This window comes from Maniola hyperantus, chromosome 9 (assembly GCF_902806685.2).
Source record: "Maniola hyperantus chromosome 9, iAphHyp1.2, whole genome shotgun sequence".
NCBI lineage: Eukaryota > Metazoa > Arthropoda > Insecta > Lepidoptera > Nymphalidae > Maniola > Maniola hyperantus.
In genome coordinates this window covers 170,569-180,432 of record NC_048544.1, presented here as the reverse complement: position 1 = coordinate 180,432, position 9,864 = coordinate 170,569, and the positions used below count along the sequence as shown (strand labels likewise).

Here is a 9,864-nt window from a genome sequence, read left to right as displayed (position 1 = left end):
AGGCACCTAGGCTAGGTATCACCATGGTTTTTGAGCTTTTCTTTTGTTCTTTGATTGTTACAATTTTCAATAGCTATCAATAATAATAAAACTGATCTCGCATTTATTGGACTATTGTTAAAAAAATCGCTAACCCTAATCAAGGCCAGGTGCTAAATGGGCTTAAAAAAGTAAAAAATCTCTTTTGTAGTCGTTAATCCTGCCCCACGTACCTAACGCACCCTTTGCAGTTTTTGTCAAGGCTTAATAAAATAAACTCGTGCGAAATGTGAGAGTGATAGGTACTACAACTACCTACTACCTACTTATAGAATTCTGTATTTTACACCAAACGAGAAAAAATCTAAAAATGTATACTTACCTAAACATAATGGTATTAGCAGTAAGCAATTGAAAAATGTTAAATTCAGTTTATAAAATTATAATTATAATGAATTTTGTAGGTAGGTACATTTTAGAGATTTAATTTTTTTATCTCTTCCATTTTTCCATCATCCACAGCTCCTCCCGAGGGCTTCGGCTCGCGGGGAGGGAAATGCACGTTCCCCATTCTCAACATCTCCCTCGCCCGTCACCAAACTGGACTGCCGAGAGACTGGTGGCAGTGATCGAATGGGTGATGAAACACTCATCACAGCCACACCCTCCGCTCCTGGGGCTATGCCCCATGGGTGCGTCTACTGCGCTCTCTGCTCGGGACACTCAGGGGGGCACCCTGCCAGGTCAATGAGCTACGGCTAACTATCCCATGAAGAGAAATAGTTCACCATGTTACCAGGGTACGCCGGCCAAGCGTTGCTCTTTCTCCCGGACGACGCGACGTCCCGAAAGGGAGAAGGGCGCACGGGGAGGCTGGCTCACCAGTCACGCTGGTACCCCATGACCATGAGTCCCAGGTCAAGGAGTTTGTTTAAAAACTTAACTTTCCTGAAAGTGAAAGTAGGTACCTATGTAAATTGCGTCAATGAAATAATTGACAAAATTGGCTCATTGGTTATTTTAATCTTGAACCGAGCATACATTTATATAAACAAAGGTTCGAATAGGTTAGTGGTTACCTACTTAGCCATTTGGCACGTTGCGTGAGTCACGGGCCACGGCTCAATGCGATTACATTATTTTATAAGTTTCATATTAAGTGATGCTGCTTGCTCTTCTTACGGTGGTGCTGCTGGTGCACGCTACGACGTACGCCACTCCCCAAAAATAGAAGGATTCTACAGAATTAAAATTCAAATAAAATTACTATGATCAATTATTAATAATACCGGTTCGATGTTCTAAATGGAAGCGCTGTATACTACTACTAGCGCCATCTGGTTCACGATAATTAAAGTATACCAATCTCTGGTCTATAGTCTAGTACTACCCGTGCGCGATAAGTTGAGACTCGCCTGGAATGCAACCCTCCGCCCGCTTGCCCTGTAACTTCCCCTCAAGCTCCCGTGTTGTAGACAACGCCATTTTTTTAACATCTTAGTCTCGTACTTGCTTACGTCACGCAACGACGACGCGCTCCGATTTTTGTCTACAGTACAACCACGCGTCTGTGACGTCACCGCCCCCCAAGTCTCAACTTTTGCGCACGAGTAGTACACGTTAAATCTAAAAAGACCGGCAAAATGCGAGTCAGACTCGCGCACAGAGGGTTCCGTACTATAGTCGTATTTTTTAGACATTTCCCACGATAAATCAAAAACGATTATAGATAAAAATATAAAAAATCTGTTTTAGAATGTACAGGTAAAGCTCTTTCATAATATGACTAGTATAGTTAATTCACTTAAAAAATTGAAAATACTTATTATTTGTTCATGAACACATTTAAACTTTTTTTGTGATGTAACCGCAAATTCATGGTTTCAGATTTTCCCCACACGTGTGCTATAAGACTTACCTACCTGCCAAATTTTATGATTGTAGATTAACGGGAATTATCCTATAGGTTTCTTGACAGACAGACAGACAACACAGTGACCCTAGAAGGGTTCCCTTTTCCTTTGAAGTACGGAACCCTAAAAAAACAGTCAAGTGCGAGATGAACTCGCACACAGAGTTCCGTACCATCGTAAAAAAAATAACACTTTAATTTTCATGGCAGCCATTTTTAAATTTTTATTATGTTTGTTATAGCGGCAATAGAAACACGGATGCTGTGAAAATTTTAACTATTACCTCGCAGACAGATGGATACCTATACGGGCAGCGGAGGCTTAGTAATAGGGTCCCGTTAACCCTCAAAACCGCCCTACTCACTCACCACCTGGTGCGAAAGCAGTCTTAAGCTAACCTGATGAGTAGGTACGTAGGCTAGGTAGGTACCTACTCGTGTTTTAAATTAATCGGGTTCAGTCGTTTCTTATAGTGCATTGAAAATAAACTGGCGTGTTTCCACTTGAGACCGTCATTAACAATAACAATAGGATTAAGTCGTGGCGCGTGAATTCAAAAGTATCAACACTATGAGGTTGAACCGGCTCCTTTAAAAATGAATAGGCTCTATGAGTGTTAGGTTTATTACCCCTATCACATTGTTTACGTGGCATGTCGAATGTAACCCTATTGATATTGCTAATGACGGTCTCAAGTGGAAACAAGCCAGTTTATTTTGAATGCACTTATACCTACTCAACTTACCTACCAGGTGAGATTGCAGTCAAGGGCTTACTTGCATCTAAATTAAAAAGAACCTACTTAGCCAAAACACAATCCCCCTTTCTTATAAATAGTTTGACAAGGTTATCATTAAAAAAACTGCTTAATTTTGACATAGTTTATTTTCAATAAAACTTAACATTACATAAATATAAACAATTGTACGTAAACGATGATAAAATTGTAAGTCCTACTTAGTATATACTACATGAGCGAATATAGGTTGTATATAACACACATTTATATACTTATCTGCAGATATAGCTGTTATATCGTCGGTGCTGATGTTAATTATTAAAGTTACTAAATATACATTTAATGGCCGAGTCATATCGTTCCAGTAGTAGGCTCCAGTCAGCTAGTTCCAGCACTGGACTGTATTCGGCGTTGTCTACATTCAACCAGCCATAATAAAGCCGTGGTGTTACACGCTACTAACGTGCACTGATATGTCACTGAACTGGAAAATTAGACGCCAGTCGCATTGGATAATTAGAATGCCAGTTCCTGGACTCACAGCACACTGTACTGGCATTAAAATGCTGTTATTTAGCGCTGGTATTAAGTAACTATACTGGAATGCTACTGGAGCAATGTGAACCAGGCATAACATACATTAGCAACACCATAGCATCGGCGATATGCAAGTATAGACCATACTCAGTTAAATACTTATATTTATTGCAGATATTGTGGCTAATCCCGTTAATACGTAATCTCTAAACTAAAATGACGCGTCTAAATATATTGCTATCCCTTTCATAATTTTGCTTGCGGAAAAGGATAGCAGTAGATTTAGACCTGTTAATTTAGTTTAGTTTAGAGATTGTGTACAAGAGACTCAGCTCCAATGTTGCCTGCTGTATTTAGTCTGTGTACTATCCTTATGTATAAGGGTCCTTATGTATCACAGATCATTTCATATAAAACCTTATAGCTAATTAACTTAAGTAGTCGATACGCAATAAATTTAAACTTATGCTACATACACACTATCCCAATAGGCGCCAACGTAGGGCACCCAACGTTCCTAATTCTTCGATGAAAGGTTTGGATTCGTTAGCGTTCGCGAACCCGTCTTCGTAGGACCAGCGCGCACTCATGATATCCGTTACGTATGAAACCAGTGTGTACGCAGCATTACACTTTTACAAGACACGTTTTATAATAATTAATACAGACGTGAGTAGCTCGGATGTGGCGCGGACACAGGTCCTTCCCACAGATTACAGAACGCGACAGAAAGTAATGTACGTCGATCTTTAGAAGGAGATAACAGATTTGTAGAGCATTGTCTCTGTTGTAAAGACCGACAAAACGTCATTTAGGTATGAGTGACAGAGACAACGCTCTACAAAGCCGAAATGTCATTCTAAAGACCGATGTACATTACTTTCTGCCGCGTACTGTACTGCGAGGGCAACGCTACATCGAAGGGACAAAGACAATACACGTGCCACATTTCCACCACTCGTCTTTCTATATCACCTTAATAGAAAACGTATGAGATAAAAAGTAAAGGATGATTTAGTTTAGACCACGCACACACACGCACGCGTGCCGTGTGCGGGCAGCGTCCGGACACACACGGACGCGTGCCGTGTGCGGGCAGCGTCCGGACAAGGAACTGACCCTTATGTCAAATATGCTAGTTCCTAACATTACCCTACAAACCTAATTCGCTACAACAGACAAATCTGTATGGTACAACGTGCAGCATGTGTACCATCCGCTCTCCCGCTGCTAGAGAAGCAGGAAAAGCAAGCAGTACACCACCAACACACTAATCTTCCAGAAATATTTAAAGTACGTTACGTTAGTTTTTGAGACTGCAATCGTACATTGTGGAGTGTACATCTCCTGAGGACTCTCCGGTGTCGGAGTGAAACGTTCTTTAAGTGTTCTGGAAGATTTGTGTGGTGTTGTGTTTTGCTTGCTTTTCCTATTTCTTTAATAGTAAGAGGGCGGTGCATACCGAATGCTGATGTTGTAGGTACCATAGACGTTTGTCTGTTTTAGCGGATTATGCTTGCCGTTCCCTGTACATCATGGAGTTCTGCAAAGTAATACCGGCTTCTATCCAAAACGTGTCAGCCCCTCGCCCGCGCCCGTTCTAGGCGAGAATCCCAGACACGGCACGGCCTTGTACGTGCGCGGCGTAACATAAATCCGGCCTTAGACAATTTATATAGCTTACAATAAACACACAATCCTGACGTGCCATGGACGTGGCTCAGCCGTGATCACTCCAAATTATAGAGCCATACAATTTACGAACCCTGCCTCGTCTCTGACACGGCACGATTCTATGGCGAGGGTACTGATTCTCTGTGGACTTCTGCCATTGAAATCGTAAATTGTGATGTCAAATTAGACAGTTCCGGTTTCTGACTGTGAAATTAATTTTAAGAATATACAGTCAAATTGAAAACCTTCTCTTTTGAAGTCAGTTAAAAACCTATTGCAGTGTCAGTGAATCAGGCCCCTGGACAGACAACATTACAATTAAGAACAAATAGGGCGCGTCCAAAGTTCGTTCTCTACGAATGTGCAGATCCTCCCTGGTTGTCTTCTGTGCTGTTCTCTGAAGCGGTGCCGCCGGCCGGGAAAGTTAGCAGGCTATACAGTCTCTCCTGGACGGTGTAATGCAGTACTATACAACCTACTACCTCACCCCGCCGGCGGCTTGTGCTGACTTCCCTTCACTCACTTCCTATCTCCTGTTCTCCTGTTCTCCTGTTCGATACAACTTACGAATAACATTCAAATCCGACAAATCGACTTACGTAAGACAGCAATTTAGACACCTCTTTATACAGAATGTAACCAGAACGCTAGCAAAAACTTAGCGTTATTGTTATACTACCTAAATAACCAAAACCAATAACCTTTGCCTCATTTTGTAGTGATTTAGTATTTTTCAAACCCGCAATGTATAGAGTGCAAAACTCAGATCAATGACTCCGATTGACCTCCTTAGGCCAAATTCGTTGACCTCTAGCGTCGGTTAGATGTTTTATTTGCAATATTATAATCGTGAACTTTTACAAAATATACGATTTTTTATATATATTTTTTCGCGTTTTTTTTTGTGGTACCATATCAGTAATCATCAGTACTTTCATCTGTCTTCGTTTTTGCCAGCGTTCTGGTTACACCCTGTATATCTGTAAGGTTGATATTAGGTAATCACTCCTATCTGCTAACTGTCCATAAGTTACTTGGCAAATGGCAACGTTGCTATATTGTTAAAATTGTATGGTATTTTTTGACAAAAACAATATTTCTAAGTAACTTATCGATCACGTATAAACTGATTATTAATTTGGGCTATTTTTAGAGAATCAAAGCCCACAAATAGAAATATAAAAAGTTTCATCTCACGATTGTTCATAAATTATATTATAGTTTTCGAAAAATACAAAACATCAGAAATGTACGTTTATAGTAGGTACCTATGCCTATTTATCTATTTTACAAAATTCCCTATTCTATGATTCTACACAAGAGTCTATTTTGAAGTAGGTAGGTACGAAGAGTCAAGTATCTTACAAGCAACATAAAAAGTTCCAATTTACCAAAAATCAAAATAATAGCTAGGTAAGTTAAATATAAGTCATACAAAAAAATAGTGATAACAAAATACAACAAAAAATCTGAGGCCTTAGTGTAAATTTAAAACTTAAAAACGTGACGTAGTGCGTTATGTTAAGTTGCCAAAATTATACTGTTGGTGAAACTGTCAAACGATGACATTTGCCGTCCACACTTCATGATAAAGCGCCATGGTTAACTTGAAAACTTATGTGCACTAGGGCCTCTGAAGAAAAAAAATATCTACTAAAATGTGCATTTCAAAACAAAAATAAAAGAAAAGTGAATAAACCAATTGAAGAGGCGATGATTTCCAGCCAAAACTGCGCCCGCGTATCACCAAACTTGTGTGAGACAGCCACGTGCGACGCGACTGTCGCGCGACTGTAGCATTGTATCGGCCAACTTCCAAAATATTCCAAAATATTACTGCAAGGTGAATCTGTATCGAATATTTAGAATATATTTTTTGAATAAAAACATTTTTCATGGTTTTAAACAGTTTTTTTGGTGTTCGCAACAGACGGGCGACGGAATAGTCGCAGCAGTGTCTCCAGTCGACTTTAGCGCACAAGTTCGGATCTACGGGTTCCAGTTGAGGAGGCCTTTGCTAGAGAGCTGTAGCGAACCAAACAATTTGACAATTCTTGGATTCGCTACTGAGGAAAAATAAATAATTAGGGTCGGAACAAAAGAATACAACAATAAATAAAAGGTCGAAAAAAAGTAGTACAAAGTAAACATAAATTGCTGATTCTACGTGAGGTGAAGGTAATTGAAATAAAACTAACACAAATACTTTGAATTTATTTAATAAGTCGAGAAGCGTTTCCCAACTTTCCATGAAACTAGAAAATAGAAAATTAGAGTTGAATACCAGCAGGGCAAGCACGGCATAACCCGCGCAAGAACGGGAGTTCACGACTGCCTTGCCTTTATATCGACAAATCAGTAGTGGGTGACTTCCTACAATACGAGCTGCCCAGCCAATGGGGGCCGCAAAAAAGTTTGATGATAAAATGTGAATTTAATATACCGAATTAAAACAAGTCAGTCGATCGGTCGGTCGGCCGGTCAGTCAGTCAGTCACCTTTTCCTGTTGAGAATTAATTTTAACCTTTTTAGGGTTCCGTAGCCGAATGGCAAAAAACGGAACCCTTATAGATTCGTCATGTCTGTCTGTCTCTCCATCTGTATGTCACAGCCACTTTTCTCCGAAACTATAAAAGCTATTCTGTTGAAACTTGGTAAATAGATGTATTCTGTAAACCGCATTAAGATTTTTACACAAAAACAGAAAAAAAAACAATAAATTTTGGGGTTCCCCATACTTAGAACTGAAACTCAAATTTTTTTTTCATCAAACCCATATGAGTTTGACGTGAGCTACTCACAAATTAGTCTTTATTTTGACTAATTTCTTAAACTGGACACTTTCAAGTAAAGATTTTTATACAAGCCTGTGAAGATGATATTGCTAGGGGCTCAATTTGAATGCAATAAGTCTACTTTGTCGCATTAGTTTACAAATTGTGAAAAACCAAATTAAATTAGAATTTCGCGGGCAGACCCGTGTCTTGGGCCTTTAAACTACAGTAACCAATTTGATATGTTGTAGCTAAACTGTTTTGGAAATAAATAAAAACGTGGATGGAGAAAAAAATATTGATGAATCTAGAAATGGAAAATATTTTTGGGCTGAAAGTGACCTTTCCCTTTTCCATTAACTGCCTTAGGTAGGTACAGGGATTACTTCTCCGATGATGTCCTGCATTTTTGTCGACCTGAAAATAGGAGAAAAAACGAGTTAATATTGCGTTGTCATTCAGTTCCAAACTATGTTTAAAATTTGACGCCTCTAGCTCATCGAGAAGTTAGTTTAAAATTTGACGCCTCTAGCTCATCGGGAAGTTAGTTTAAAATTTGACGCCTCTAACTCATCGGGAAGTTAATTTAAAATTTGACGCCTCTAGCTCATCGAGAAGTTAGTTTAAAATTTGACGCCTCTAGCTCATCGAGAAGTTAGTTTAAAATTTGCCGCCTCTAGCTCATCGGGAAGTTAGTTTAAAATCAATTTCAAAATTTGAACCGAACAGACGAACAAACAAACATCAAGACCGACGTCTTACCATCTCGACCTGTCGCATACTACATCTACCTATTTATATTTTGATAGCGTGCATTTAATAACCATAATATGAGCAAATTGTTATTATTTCAATTATATAAAACTAAGAATATATATTATCAAGACAAGTATTGCATTGTTGTCTATATGGTACCGGCCATTTTGAGATTATATTTAATGTCCGACTTCCGACCCAGGAAACCGGCTAATCTTAAAAAATCCGTTATATTTTACAAAAAAAAAACCCCCCATGGACTATTCGCTATAGTTACTGTTAGTTGCTACGAGTATAGGTTTACGGATTCGAGCTATTCTTTGCATCCCTTTGTTGCGAATAAAGAGACATGTGACTATAACATTTGCTGCAATAAAAGACAATTTACACACTTTTTACAATTATTTATTTGTTAGCAATGTAGCATTAATAACAAATAAACCGGCCAAATATAAATAAAAAAATCAGTTTTAGAATGTATAGGCACCTAAAGCCCTTTCATATTATGATACCCCACTTGGTATCTTAGTTATCTTACTGTGAAAGTTGAAAATACTAATTATTTGTTCATGACCACGTCAATTTTTTTTGATAATAGTTAGTATTTCAACTTTCAAAGTAAAATACTAAGTGGGGTATCATATGAAAGGGCTTACCTTAGTTTTTGATTTATCGTACAAAATGTCGAAAAAATACGATTGTAGTACCAACTGAGATACCATGATATAGTTCTCAAATTCGTAACTATGGAGTCTGCCAATCTGCCCTTTCCAGCCATGGTGGACAATAGCCTAAACCTTTCCCATTCTCATAGACCCGTACTCAGTAGTGGACCGATGACGGGTTGATCACTATTTAGATAAAGTATGCAAAATTTGAAGCGAAATCAAGCTGTTTATTAATTAATTAAGGCAAACAGGTCTTGCATGTCATAATTTTTTTTTTTTTTATAAAGAATATTAGCCATATTAAATGACTAATATTCCCCTTTCCTCTCCAATTAAGCGTCAGGCTTGTGCTAGGAGTAGGTACGACAATAGTGCAACGGGCAGGATTTGAACCGTCGACCTTTCGGTTTTCAGTCCACTCCTATACCGGTTGAGCTATTGAGGCAATTATTTATTTTAACAGTAGATAATTATCATTTTAGTAGCGCCGCTGTTCACACCCGATATTAAAATCAAAACAGGTGTTGGCAACGCGAAAAATTGCAAAAAGCACAAAAAGCTGCCGTGAGAAAGTGAACAGCTGTTGCTTACATGTACAATGGCTGTTTTTTACGTCTTTTTGGCAAAAAACGGCAAGCTCGTTTTTTGTGCGTAAGTCGAACAAGACGGTATTCGGTACGGTTAATTTGGGATATTAAAATTGTTTTGGTGACTGACTGACTGACTAACTGTATTTGAACTCTACATCTACAGAATTATCGCCATTGAATTCAATGTATAGAATCCCGAACAAATATCGTGTTCTGTAAAACTCTGTACAGTGT

At 38.7% G+C, this 9,864-nt stretch overlaps 1 long non-coding RNA gene across 4 annotated transcripts in view; it reads right to left on the bottom strand.

Moving 5' to 3' along the window:
• Positions 1–7,045: 7,045 nt before the first annotated feature.
• LOC138402785 (uncharacterized) overlaps positions 7,046–9,864 on the bottom strand; it is a 92,916-nt gene continuing 90,097 nt past the window's right edge. For all 4 annotated transcript variants that reach the window (XR_011237120.1, XR_011237118.1, XR_011237119.1 and 1 more), the window contains exon 5: positions 7,046–8,033. This is a non-coding gene — a long non-coding RNA (uncharacterized lncRNA). The remainder of the gene's footprint in view (positions 8,034–9,864) is intronic.